This window comes from Tupaia chinensis, unplaced genomic scaffold, assembly GCF_000334495.1.
Source record: "Tupaia chinensis unplaced genomic scaffold, TupChi_1.0 Scaffold000622_1, whole genome shotgun sequence".
Classification (NCBI taxonomy): Eukaryota; Metazoa; Chordata; class Mammalia; order Scandentia; family Tupaiidae; genus Tupaia; species Tupaia belangeri.
Window position 1 is genome coordinate 11,110,186 of NW_006160142.1, and position 12,329 is coordinate 11,122,514.

Consider the following 12,329-nt stretch of genomic DNA (forward strand, 5'->3'; position numbering starts at 1 on the left):
TAAAAAAAACAATTTTTCTCTCCTTTTTTTTTTTTTTTTTTTTTTTTTTTTTGCTCATGTACCCACTATGTGCCAAGTACGGCAATGAACACTTAAGAGACTGAAAAGGAGAATTTGACATGGGCTCTGCTTTCTTTAAAGAATTTGCTTTCTGAATATATGTAAATGACTAACTTCAACCCAAATGTTGCCTCTGTGTCATTGGGGGTAGGTGGCTGTCTAGCTGAAGATCACATGTGGGAAGACTAGAACTCTGCAAAACTTGACCCAGCCTCCACAACAGACATCCTTTGCTCTTCATCTTGACATCTTCCCATCTGCAGACATTTCTACATTAAACCAAAGTGAATATGAAGTTATTTTGAAGTCATTAAAAACCCTGGGCCCAAACAGCTAGCTGGAGCATGTTGTTCCTTAGGAGCTGTCGGAACTGCTTAAAAACAAAGCAGAACGAAGTGTTAAACAAACATATGAGAAGAGCAGAAAGGGCAGTTCAAATATCGCCAGGTAATCCAAACCCACTGAGGATCCGGGGAGCGCACATCTGCAGACTCAGAGAGACCGCAATGCTGATTAGCTTTTTAATCTTACCCCAGTACGGATGGAGATTTTTCTTGTTACTGAGAGACACAAGGAAACCATTATTTCTTTGTAAAGACAAATATCCATTTCAGTAAGTAATTTAAAGCACACACTGTAGAGAGCATGTGTGGATATTTGGCATAGAGTGGGAAGTACTAATAAAATAACTTCTCTTTAGCTAGTCTTTTCTAGACCCAAAGACTGAATTAATGGTGTCTCTTTTCTGGTATTTATCATATTATAGATGCTTATAGTTGGCCAGTTGTTAGAAATAAAGAAGTCCTATGCACATAAAATAAGGGAAGAGGACTGGAGAATCCATCACCATTTTCTGTCCTTACTTAGAATGTCATTGGTATTTAACTAATGCTCTTGATGTCAGCATGGCCAATGACTCTGTCTTTCATTATTTAGTTATGTCTATACCTGAACAGCCCTGGGACTCTCTCAGTTGTATATATTTGACTTTGACGCTGTTTGTTCCTTTAGGATTTGACTATCCTAGAAAAAAAATGCATTTACATTTTTAAATAAATATTGTTCCATGATATATTCGTGAGTCTACAAGAAATTGGGGGTCTGTGCTATTAAGGGGCACTAAAAATAATTTCACTCTAGAAACCATGCATCTTGCTGCACATCCATCTCACCATTAGACTAGACAAAAGGAAGATACATTTAGTATTTATATTTGTTTTTATTTATTTGTGTTTATATATATATGTATATATGTGTGTATGTATGTATATATGCAAATATACAAACACATCCATAAAACAAATATATAAAAGACCAAAGATAAAATTTAATTAGGAAAACCAGGGCAAACAGTAGAAAAATTAGAGTGTTGTGTTTCATGACATAAAGTGACTGGTCCTTTTCATGACTCCAAGCAGATATCTACTTAGAGTTTTTTTTTTTTTTTTAGTTTCTGCTATAGGGTGCATATGCTCATCAGAGAGACAGAGACAGACAGACAGAGAAAGTGAGAAATCACCCCTCAGAGATATGTCCACATCGCAAACCCTTGTCCACTCTCCTCTCAAGATTTTGGGCATGCACATACACATGCTCAGCATGATTTTCAAGCCACTGGGTCTGGGACTTGACTGCAAAGTAGCTATGTGCGATCCAGTCTCCTTAACCTCCATACCACCTGCTGTCCCCTTAGGAAAAAAATTCTTAAGTGAATATTTTCTGTACCTCAGAAGATGATGCCTCTCAGCTATACTATACTTGGATACCCATTAGCAAATATGAGGCATCAAGATTTGAATATTTTAATATTTTCCCCTTTGGATAGTTGTCCCCTTGTTACATGTACAGTTTTAAACAAATATACAAATAATCAAGTTGACATTTATGTTCTGTGAGGTTTCTAAAACAAAGAGGACTCTCCTGTGCTTTAGGAGTGATGACTTTTCAAGTTCATTTATTTCTTCCATGAGTGAGATGGAGAAGGGGAGAGAGATGGAGAGAAAAGGAGGGGGTCGGGGACAACCTCAATAGGGTCTTGACGTAGCAATCCATTCCCAGCTTCGGCCAACCTTGGAACATAGGTGCGAGTGTGCCTGGCATACTCAGGGAGATTTCTAGATGTGAAGCCAGCTTCTCCGGTAGGTCAGACTCGCAGAGCATTCTGCTTAACCACTGTGTACTGCCCAGCTGAAGTGGGAACCTTTTGATGAAAACTTTCTTATGTCACCTGTCTGCAGACTGCGTGCCCTTCTTTAACTCTTTGGTGTCTTTCAGGAATCATCTAGCTTTCTAATTACCAAACATTATTTCCCCAAATGTCCTTGTCTCTCATTTCTGTCTGTTGTAATGTATCATCTTCTGGATTAAGTTAAACAGTTCCTCTCCCTCCCTTGCCTTTCTACCTTTGAAATTTTTTGTAGCTGTAATTATCCCCCATCTTGGCAATTGCTTCAATAAATTATCCATTTTCTTTAATCTGCCCAGATAACTAGATTCTTCTATAGGCTTAATCATCTCGCTGCTCTTGCCTGGAGTTCCTCTTGCTGTTCTGTTCATTTGCTCTGAAAGTAGATACCTCAAACTGAACCTGGAATGCTGGTGGGATTTTGAAGCAGATGTTTTCTTGATATCCTCATAATGCAATTTTATTGCTATGTGGCTTTTTATGGCATTACCAACTAGTTGTATTTTCTCCAAACCTGTGCCTAAAGCTATCCAACATTTTACTTGAATTCATGGGTTTTCACTTTATTTGTATTTTTCTAAAGAGAAAGAAGGGCAAAGAGAGAGACATAGAGGAAGACAATGTATGTGTATCAGAAGAAAGAAGAGATACTAAATAAATTTATGTCCTTTAAAGAAACTGTTTGTTTTATCTACTCCATTAGAGTTTGCAACTCTCTAACAATATTAAGCACTCTTATTCACCTAGGAGCTTATAAAATAATGCTGGATATGTGTATAGTTGGATAAATATAGGTATATAATATTTAACTCTGAGGGTAGAAGTATTCCCATGTTACAGATGGTAAACCTTACACCAGATGAGTCCAATAGCTGACTTAATGAAGACAGGGGCAGATCTGAGATTCAGCCTTGGGTTCTCTGATTTTTAGTCAAGAGCCACTTCTGCTCCCAAACAGCTGCCTCCTTCCCCACAGCTGTTGTTTAGAAAGCCAATTGCAGGGACCAGCAGTTAGAGTAATGGCCAAGTCACTGGACTCCCATGTAGTCGACCGTGGTTCTAGTCCCGAACCCAGTGGCTTAAACTCACGCCAGGTGCATGTACATGCATGCCCAGCATCCCAAGAGGAGAACGGAGGAGAAGGGATTGTGGCGTGGCCATCCCCCCTGGGGGGGAGGTGTGATTTCTTGCTTTCTGTCTGTCTTTCAGGTGAGCACATGCACCCTCTGGCAAAAAACTCTCCAAAAACAAAAACAGAAACAAAACAACAACAAAAAAAGAAGCCAATTCCAGTTTAGGATATTGCATATATAATAAAACATCATGGTAAAGGTTATACTCAGCTTCAAATACTTGTATATGTTTTATCGGATTGTTTTGCAATGGTTAAAAGAAGGGGGAAAAATTAACTGAGCATGTGGAGTGTAGCTCTTTTTCCCCACAACTTCTGCTGAAGACTGGTGTGAAAAGCCAAGGATGAGCCTATTGTTCCAAGCCTTCTCTGGTAAGTGAGCGAGTGAACATCGCCATGCTCTGGTGATCATAAAAATAGAACACATGATCTGGGGAATGCAATGATCATTTGCTGGACTGAGAGTCCCCAAACTGTGAATGGGTTATCTTCCATGTGTCCTTTAGAAGGAAGTTGTTTAGAATAATGAATCCATGTCACCATGTGGGGAAAAAAGGTTTATAAATAGAGAGTTTAAGTTCTCCTACAAAAGATGGGCTGTAGATACATCTGGTGTGTTGTTCTAGGTAGTCTGGCTTCTGTACAGTAAAACAGAATGGCCTGGGATGTCTAGAACACAGAATCAAACCAAATCCCAACCACTGCAGCGGCTCCAAATCATCAGTATCTGAGTGGTATTTATGGCCTGGCAAAGGCCTTCAGAGAAGTGGAGACTGTGAGAACCTGGAGAGGGTCCTGGAGAGAGAAGAAACTAGGCATCAACAGTGGAAGCTACTGGGAGAGCTGGAGGCTCCTGTTAAGCCCTGGGGAGAGGTCCCTCCTCTCTTTATTCTTGGCATCTCAAAGGTTGAATCACCTCCTTACCCTTCTGTTATTACCTCTTTTTGCTTTGACCAGAAACACTGGCTCAGGGACCAGTAGTTAGCGTAATGGCTATGTGGATGGACTCCCATGTAGTCGACCATGGTTCATGTCCTGGACCCGGTGGCTTAAAACTCATGCCAGGCGCATGTGCATGCGTGCCCAAGATCTCGAGAGGAGAATGGAGGAGAAGGGATTGTGGCGTGGCCATCCCCCCTGGGGGCAATTTCTCGCTTTCTGTCTCTCTGTCTCTCTCCGTCTGGTGAGTGCACACGCCCTATAGTGAAAACCTCTCCAAAAAAAAAGAAACACTGGCTCAGAGAAGGACCCAGGCTTCCTCCTCACACTGCATTCCTGAAGTCGTCATATCTTGATGCTGCAGGTTGGTCAGGCTTGTATCTTCTCTTGTCCTCTTGTAAAAAGATTACACAAGAGGAAACAGATTTTCTGCCATGCCCTACTCCTCTAATGCTCTACCTGTATCCGTCTGGAATTTAAAATTCTTTAATGCATAAATTTGCAATATATTGTGTCATTGGAAAAGTCATGACACATTCTTCTATAGAAAAAGAAAAATACACTATAACTTTTCTCACTAGCTCTACTTGTGTCTATTCATAGGACACACAATCTGGTATTGTCTGGTGTATTTTTATGTATTTATATAAGTATTCCTATCCTTAAGTTTATCTATTTAATAGCTAAATTTCTATTGCAAACTATCAAGATTTTTTCCAGGTAGTTGCAACAATAATGGACTCATGAGTACGACTGCCTGGTTTGCAAGCTTTATGCCCTTTAATTATTTGTGGAATGATAATACCTACTTTAAAGTGTTAATGAGAGGATGAATGGATTGGTTCTTGTAGTAGACTTATCTTAATGATTACTGTAGTATAAGCATTAGTATTATTTTTATTTTGTTTTCTTTGTTATCTTGTTATGCTTCAGAGTTACATGGACTCTAGTATTCCTATGTAGTTTCATAAAGGCACTAGAAACCCTCTGTTTCTACAGGCTTCTCTGAAATTGAAAGGTTTGGGAGGATGGACTGGCACCTGTGGATTTTTAACAACCCCTCCCCCCAATTCTTTCAGTGGAAGGTGAGAACGTTGGAAGAAGCAATGGTCCTTCTTTGCTCTGACCACTGTTATGACTGGTTTTCTCAAGCCCAGTAACAGAGTGAATAAGTGGAGGTGGCCATAGGCCAGCAGGTAGAGGAGGAGGCACCAGAGTGCAAAGGTCAAGAAATGTGTCCTGGGAGCTGGCTGCTTAGGTTTGAACTCCACCCCAACTCCTTCATGTATGTGTGATCTTGGGCAATTTATATCAGTTCTCAGTGTCTCAGTCCCTCTATTCACAAGAAGTAGACAGTGTGATCTACTCATAATGTTGCTGTGATGATTAAGTCAGTTAACATATATAACTACCCAACAATAGTGAAGAGTAGAGAAGGAGGTAAAAAAGAGGGGACATTCCCAAAACAGTTAATAATGACAGACAGTCTCTTTTACTACTGACTTTTCTTGAATCACATCCGTATCCAAGAAGTGATTATATGTCAAGTGTGTTTATCAACCACAGTTATTTTATTTTACTATTGTCATCTTTTGTTTATTGCATATTTTCATTTTTTTCTATGATGCTTTCTCAATGTCAACCTAATGTTATGATCAACTTTAGAAAAACAAAAACCGATGAATAAGTCTCATCCTTCCCTCACATGAGCAAACTCTTACTTTGTATCTGGACTGTGTGCCGATATCCCCCACTTTAGGGTCTAGTATGATAGGTAAGAAGAATTCAAATTCATGTCTGCCTCTGCAAGAGGCAAGACTCAGTCATGTTTTCCTACCCTGAAGCAATGCTGAGGATTTTTTCTTTCTTTCTTTCTTTCTTTTTTAATCAATCTCTTCATTCGGGCTATGTGATTTCCCCCCCTCCCCCTAAAATGTGCTGAAATGACAAGAGACAGTAGATAAAAAGTATGCTGGATCACATGGGGCTTCTACCCCTCAATAATTGCTACTTAATTTTTCTAAGTTCCCATATCCTCCCTTGGAAAGTGGACATATCATCATTTACCATTTAGTGTACCTTTTGTAGACTTACTGAGGTCATGAATTGTTACTGCAATGATTTACTACAATAGTTGTGTTTTATTTTTCCTATTTTTTTTTTGAGGTTTTTGCTATAGGGCACATGTGCTCACCAGAAAGACAGAGAGAGGCAGAAAGACAGAAAGTGAGAAATCACCCCCCACCCCAGGGAGGATGGCCACTCCACAATCCCTTCTCCTCCATTCTCCTCTTGGGATCTTGAGCATGTACGCACATGTGTCCGGCGTGAGTTTAAGCTACTGGGTCTGGGATTTGAACTGTGGTTGACTACAAGGGAGTCCAAAGACATAGCCATTACGCCAACTTAAAAGTCTAAATTTACTCACAGTAGTATGTTATGCAGCTTAATGCTATCTTTCATGTATAGCAAGACATAGTTGAAAACAGTTAATCTTAAGGAATAACTAGATTACATCTCCACAGGAATTCCTCCATTGAGATTTTTCCCACCCAGACCTCTGACACATCTAGAGTCATGGCACTCACATTTGGGCTCCCTGACATGTATGTAGTGTGTCACTCTTCCTTGCTTTAGCTTTGCACAAAGTCATAAGACCCCACTGCCTACCAAGCTGACACAGGTTTAACATCCTCTTATGAACATTAAAGAGCCTGACAAGGACACTTGGCTCAATTGAAGGTCATCTTTCCTTCCAATGGAAGAGGTCACAGGAGTCTCTGCAGTCAGGGGCAAACTTCTCCTAAAGTAGTTTGGGGTCACCTGTGACACACAAACAAAAGCCCTGTCAAGACCCTGATGTCTTAGATCATGGGATGTAGCTATAAAAGTGTTACTCTAGAAAATTGTCAAGCAGATATAGCCAAATGCCCATCTTTGTCATAATACAATAAATAAAGATCACAGAAGGGAAAGCACCCAAATAACACAAAGGCTCAACATTTCAAACTTACTGTTTAGTCTCTAATGAACACCCAGTACATATTGGATTGGATCTGGGAGTTTCCATTATCTATTCACCCATGAGAGTCTGTGACAGCATGTTTAAAAGTCAATGATATTCACAATGACAGTTTTTCTGTTTTTAATTTATTTTCCAAATGATTTATCATATTTAAAATAAAAAAAAACATAATCTGAATCATCTAATAGACCATTTTATAACCTAGTACTGCCAACATAATTCGCTACTTGGATTTATAGATGAATTTATATACCCAGAATCTTCAAGTTTGTGGACAATGCCTATTACAAAAAACTATGCCTGGATTTGTTTGTACTTCAAAAAATTGGTACTTCAATTCCATTTTTCCAGAAATTTTCTGAAGTCCCCTTGTGTCAGTACCAGATGACCACACCCACGCTGAGCATTTCTATCCAGTTTTAGGTGATCATGTCCTGATGTTAATGAGACAGTTATCCTCACATCTGCTATTGTATTCTTGTTGGATTCTTTCACTAATTATGAAGACAAAACTTCTCTTTTACAGTGATCAGCTACAATTGAAAGATATTTTCACAGAACAGGATTTTAGCTTCATAATTTATTTAATAAATCTCAAGTGTTTTGACATCATGAAAATGACTGTGTGGTGGAATAATGTTCTACATTAATTGTCACAGGCTAATGAGAAAAGAACAGAGGCACTCTTATTATACAAAAGGGGGTTTTGTACCAAACGAACAGTCAATGACTTTACAGGCCACGATTCAAACTCACATAGCTTGAGTTGTTTAACTAGTGAATTCTGACCAAACAATGAACTCCTCATGGTCTACATAGTGGAAAAGCATAGTGAACTCAAGTAACCCATGGCAGCCTCAGGTACCAGGCATGTTACTCACATGCGTTCTGGGCAAATCCATCCTTGGACATCGCAACGTACAGCAGTCTGTGAGGACTTAAGCACTAATCAACAATGACATTTTAAAAGTTAAATTCTATTTTACAATTATTTTTTAGTGTTAACTTTTGGGTGGACTGTCACACTAATGGATCTATTAAAACAATGGATGGTGGCTGAAAATACTTGTATTTGAAAAAGAAGAAAATGACAACAGTGGTGGTTATGATTAAAGAAACGGTCCATTGGGTTCAATGTTACTAATATACAAACTGACAGAGAATGAAAAAAATTTCACATTATTGTGTATGTATGTGTGTTTTTCAATTAATTCCACATAGATCATTTAGTTCGGCAAAATAATTTAACGTCCCCTATCATATTAAATAATTCTGGATAGGTTTGCTTACTTTTTTGACTTAAATACGAGGTTTAGTCAGATTTTTTAAAATATAATTTAAGGTGTCTGTACACAGTAAGATAAAATTTTATGAAAAAATTAAGACAAAAATGAGAGCTTATAATTTTTCTCCTCCCAAAGTTTTCTTCCCTTTACTCAATACTACTTAAGATTTCTTTTAGTAGATAAAAGTCTCAGTAGTGAAATTTAATATCAATTAAACACCCACTAGAAGTATATCATTAGGTATTACTATTCTTGATTTCGAAATATAAAAATATATCCCAAGAAAATGACTCATCCAAGGTCCTACAATTTGTGGCAACAAACATGAATTTGAAGTAAGATAGGCATGGTTGCAATTTCTATCTTTAAAAAAAAAATTCCAAACAGCAAAACACAAAAGGACAGTTAAAATAATAATGAGTTTTAGTTCTGGAAAAGTTGACCTGTAATCCTTATTTTTTGACAGTGATTGTACAACAGGGCTAGGAATCAAATGAAGTTACTGTTAATCATGATGATAAAAGATCACTTAACATAGAGTAAAAAGCATTTTACAATAGCTCAGCAGCACTCATCAAAAATAAAAAAAAATGTTTTAGCAACAGCTGCATGAATATCACTCATCCCCCACTTGTAATGAAAAATCAATATTCACCATTAATAAAAGTACATTGCAGGGGAAAAGGCTGCTTCTCTTCTCCTAGTGTTCCTCCTCTTCTTTAATGTCTTCCTCCTCCTCCTCCTTGATGCTTCTCTTTTTCTCCTCTTCCTTCACTCTTTTATTTTTCTGTTCTGTCCCTTACTCCCATATGTTCTCTCTTAATGGCATTTTCCATCCAGAGAGACATTGCTCCTGTCTTGCTCTTCTAAGAAACTTTTCCCTAATAAAGTGATTTTGAGTGATCCCTCTTCCAGGTTAAGATAAGACTATTTCATTATTTTGTAGCCAGATTATAATACTCCAAGAACAGAGAAGCCAAAATGGTTTAACACTGATTAACAGTGTTTGTTGGAGGGGATAACTATTACCAAAAAACTTAACACCTTTTCAAATAAAAGCAAATCAAGTAATTGTTGAGCACCTGCTATGTACAACGACTAGTGTAGTAGGCAGAGAATTAAAACAAGGGTAGTAAAGGCCTTGTCTTCAGATCAAATATGCAAAGTTTTTACTTATATTTCAAGTCCAGTAATGCTTAAGACAATCATAGAAAAAGGCTGAAAGGTAAGATTAATATGTAACTAATGAAAACAAATGCAAAGATGGGAGAAGACAAAGGTAAAATTTGAATTATAGCTGAATTTTTAAAAAGTTTTGCACATGTGCTTGCTAGAGACAGAGACAGAGGGAGAGGGGGAGAGAGGGAAAGTGAAAAAGCATACCCAAGGGGAATGGCCACCCCATAGTTCCTTTTCCTCCATCCTCCTCTCAGGATTCTGGGCAAACAAGCACATGCACCCAGTGTGTTTTTTTTTTTTTTTTTGGAGAGGTTTTCGCTATAGGGCGCGTGCGCTCGCCAGACAGACAGAGAGAGACATAGAGACAGAAAGCGAGAAATCACCCCCCAGGGGGGATGGTCACGCCACAATCCCTTCTCCTCCATTCTCCTCTCGGGATCTTGGGCACGCACGCACACGCGCCCGGCGTGAGATTTAAGCCACCGGGTCCCAGACGCGAACCGCGGTCGACTACGTGGGAGTCCAGCGACATAGTCATTACGCTAACTGCTGGTTCCCCCCAGTGTGTTTTTCAAACTGCCAGAACTAGAATTCAAACTGTGCAGTCAGCCATGTGGGATCCAGCCACTTTAACCTCCATGCTATCTGCTGTTCCTTATATTTGGAAATTTTGTAAGGATTTGTCTAGCTGGAAAAGTGAAAATACAGTAGGATCCTGATTGGATTCAAGAGGTAAAATATTCTGATCAATTTTCTGTATATGAGACAAATCAATAATAAAATGTTCTAATAAAACCCTAAAGCACTAATAAAGATTTGGACTTGGAGAAATCGTCTATTATTACCAAGAGTACTAGGAATAATAGTAGTGGCTTATAGTTGCAGGAGTAGTAGATACGGTGGTAGCTACCATGTCCAGAACACCTACTACATCCCCTGCTAAGGACTGCGTTCAGTGCTCTGCGCCCATCAAGAAGCTGAAAGATTAAATGTGGCAGGTCATGAGCGGTGATTATAAACTGTTTATTTTTTTTTGTAACTGCTAGATTCCATTTTTTTACATTTAAATCTGCCTTATCTTAAATCTGAGAAACTGTCAGAGATGTTATTTGTCTAAGGAGAGAAGGTATTATTTTGTAACTAGGCAAAATGAGAAAAGTTCTTTTTTGCACACATGTTTCCAGTTTTGCTGCTTAATTTTGGAAAGAGGTAATTCTACGTCAAAATTAGGCTGAGTGAAAAATGCACACACAGTAATCTTCATTTTCATTATCTGGAGTAGTTCAAAAGGCTCAAAAAATGGAACTATTCTCAAAGAAAGGAATGCATGTTCAGGTAATTACAAATAACAGACGCATCTGGTTATCTTAATTGTTTGGGAATGTCTCAATTAGCTGAGAATGTTTTCATGATGACTTGGAGACAGTGAAAATTTTTCACAGCAGATTGGATTCAATGGTAAGAGGAAATACAGACAGCTCACCCTGAAGTCTATTTATGACTACAGAATACATTCAAAGAGCCATATCTTTTAAATTTGTTTTCCTGAAAAGAAGATATACGTTTTTGGAAAAATCTCTGCAGCTTGGTGGTCGGTCAGGAGAGAGGGCAGAACTGCCAGCACAGCGGACACTAGGCGAAGGTAAGGCACGACCAGCCTCACGTTCTCTGTCTTGACCACATTCATTTCTTAAGAAAAGTTGCCTTCTCACTGTAATTTTAGTCTCAGACTCACTCAGTAATTTGAATTTGCTCCTCAAGACGTTTAGAATAGTCCCAACTACAGGCACATCTTCAATTTGGTTTAGGACTGACAGTTTTTGAATACTCTGAAAACATTCACACTGGCATACTTCAGTCAGTAACACTATTTGCCCCAGACGTGCCACCCTACTACCCTGTTGTCTTCCAGGAGGTCAAGTGCAGTCCAGATCCTGCTCCTTTTCTGAGCCTTATTCCTTATCTTTTTTTTTTTTTTCCAAGAGAGAAATTCATCAGCTTGGCCAAGTATATAAGCAATTACTATAATGTCCAACAAATCAGTGTCTCTAATACTCAAACTTCCTCTCCTGGTTAACTAAATAAATAAATAAATAAATAAATAAAAATACCTCAACCACTCCCTTATTTTTGGTTTATTAATGCAGAGTAAAAAGAGATGGCCTCATCTGTTACAAGAATAATTTTCAATGCAACTGTTGTTAGAACTGCTTCAAGACTGATTTTTCCAATCTTAACAAAGATTCTCTCCAGCTAGAAGAGGCTTTTCATAATTCCTAGTGAAGAAGTTATGAACTAGTAGATGTCCCTAATTCTCTGCATCATAGCCACCTTTGCATGGAAATTATGAGCTGATTTAAATCCTGAAGGTAGAAGGAATGCACACCTGGGGTTAATTTAACTGGCAAGTAGATGCCCTATTGTCCCAAACAAATTCAGATAGATATTACTTATCTGGAAGCCTCTGAAATGGAACATGACCTCCATTTCTTTCAAACCTCTCTTACCTACAGGGATCAGCAG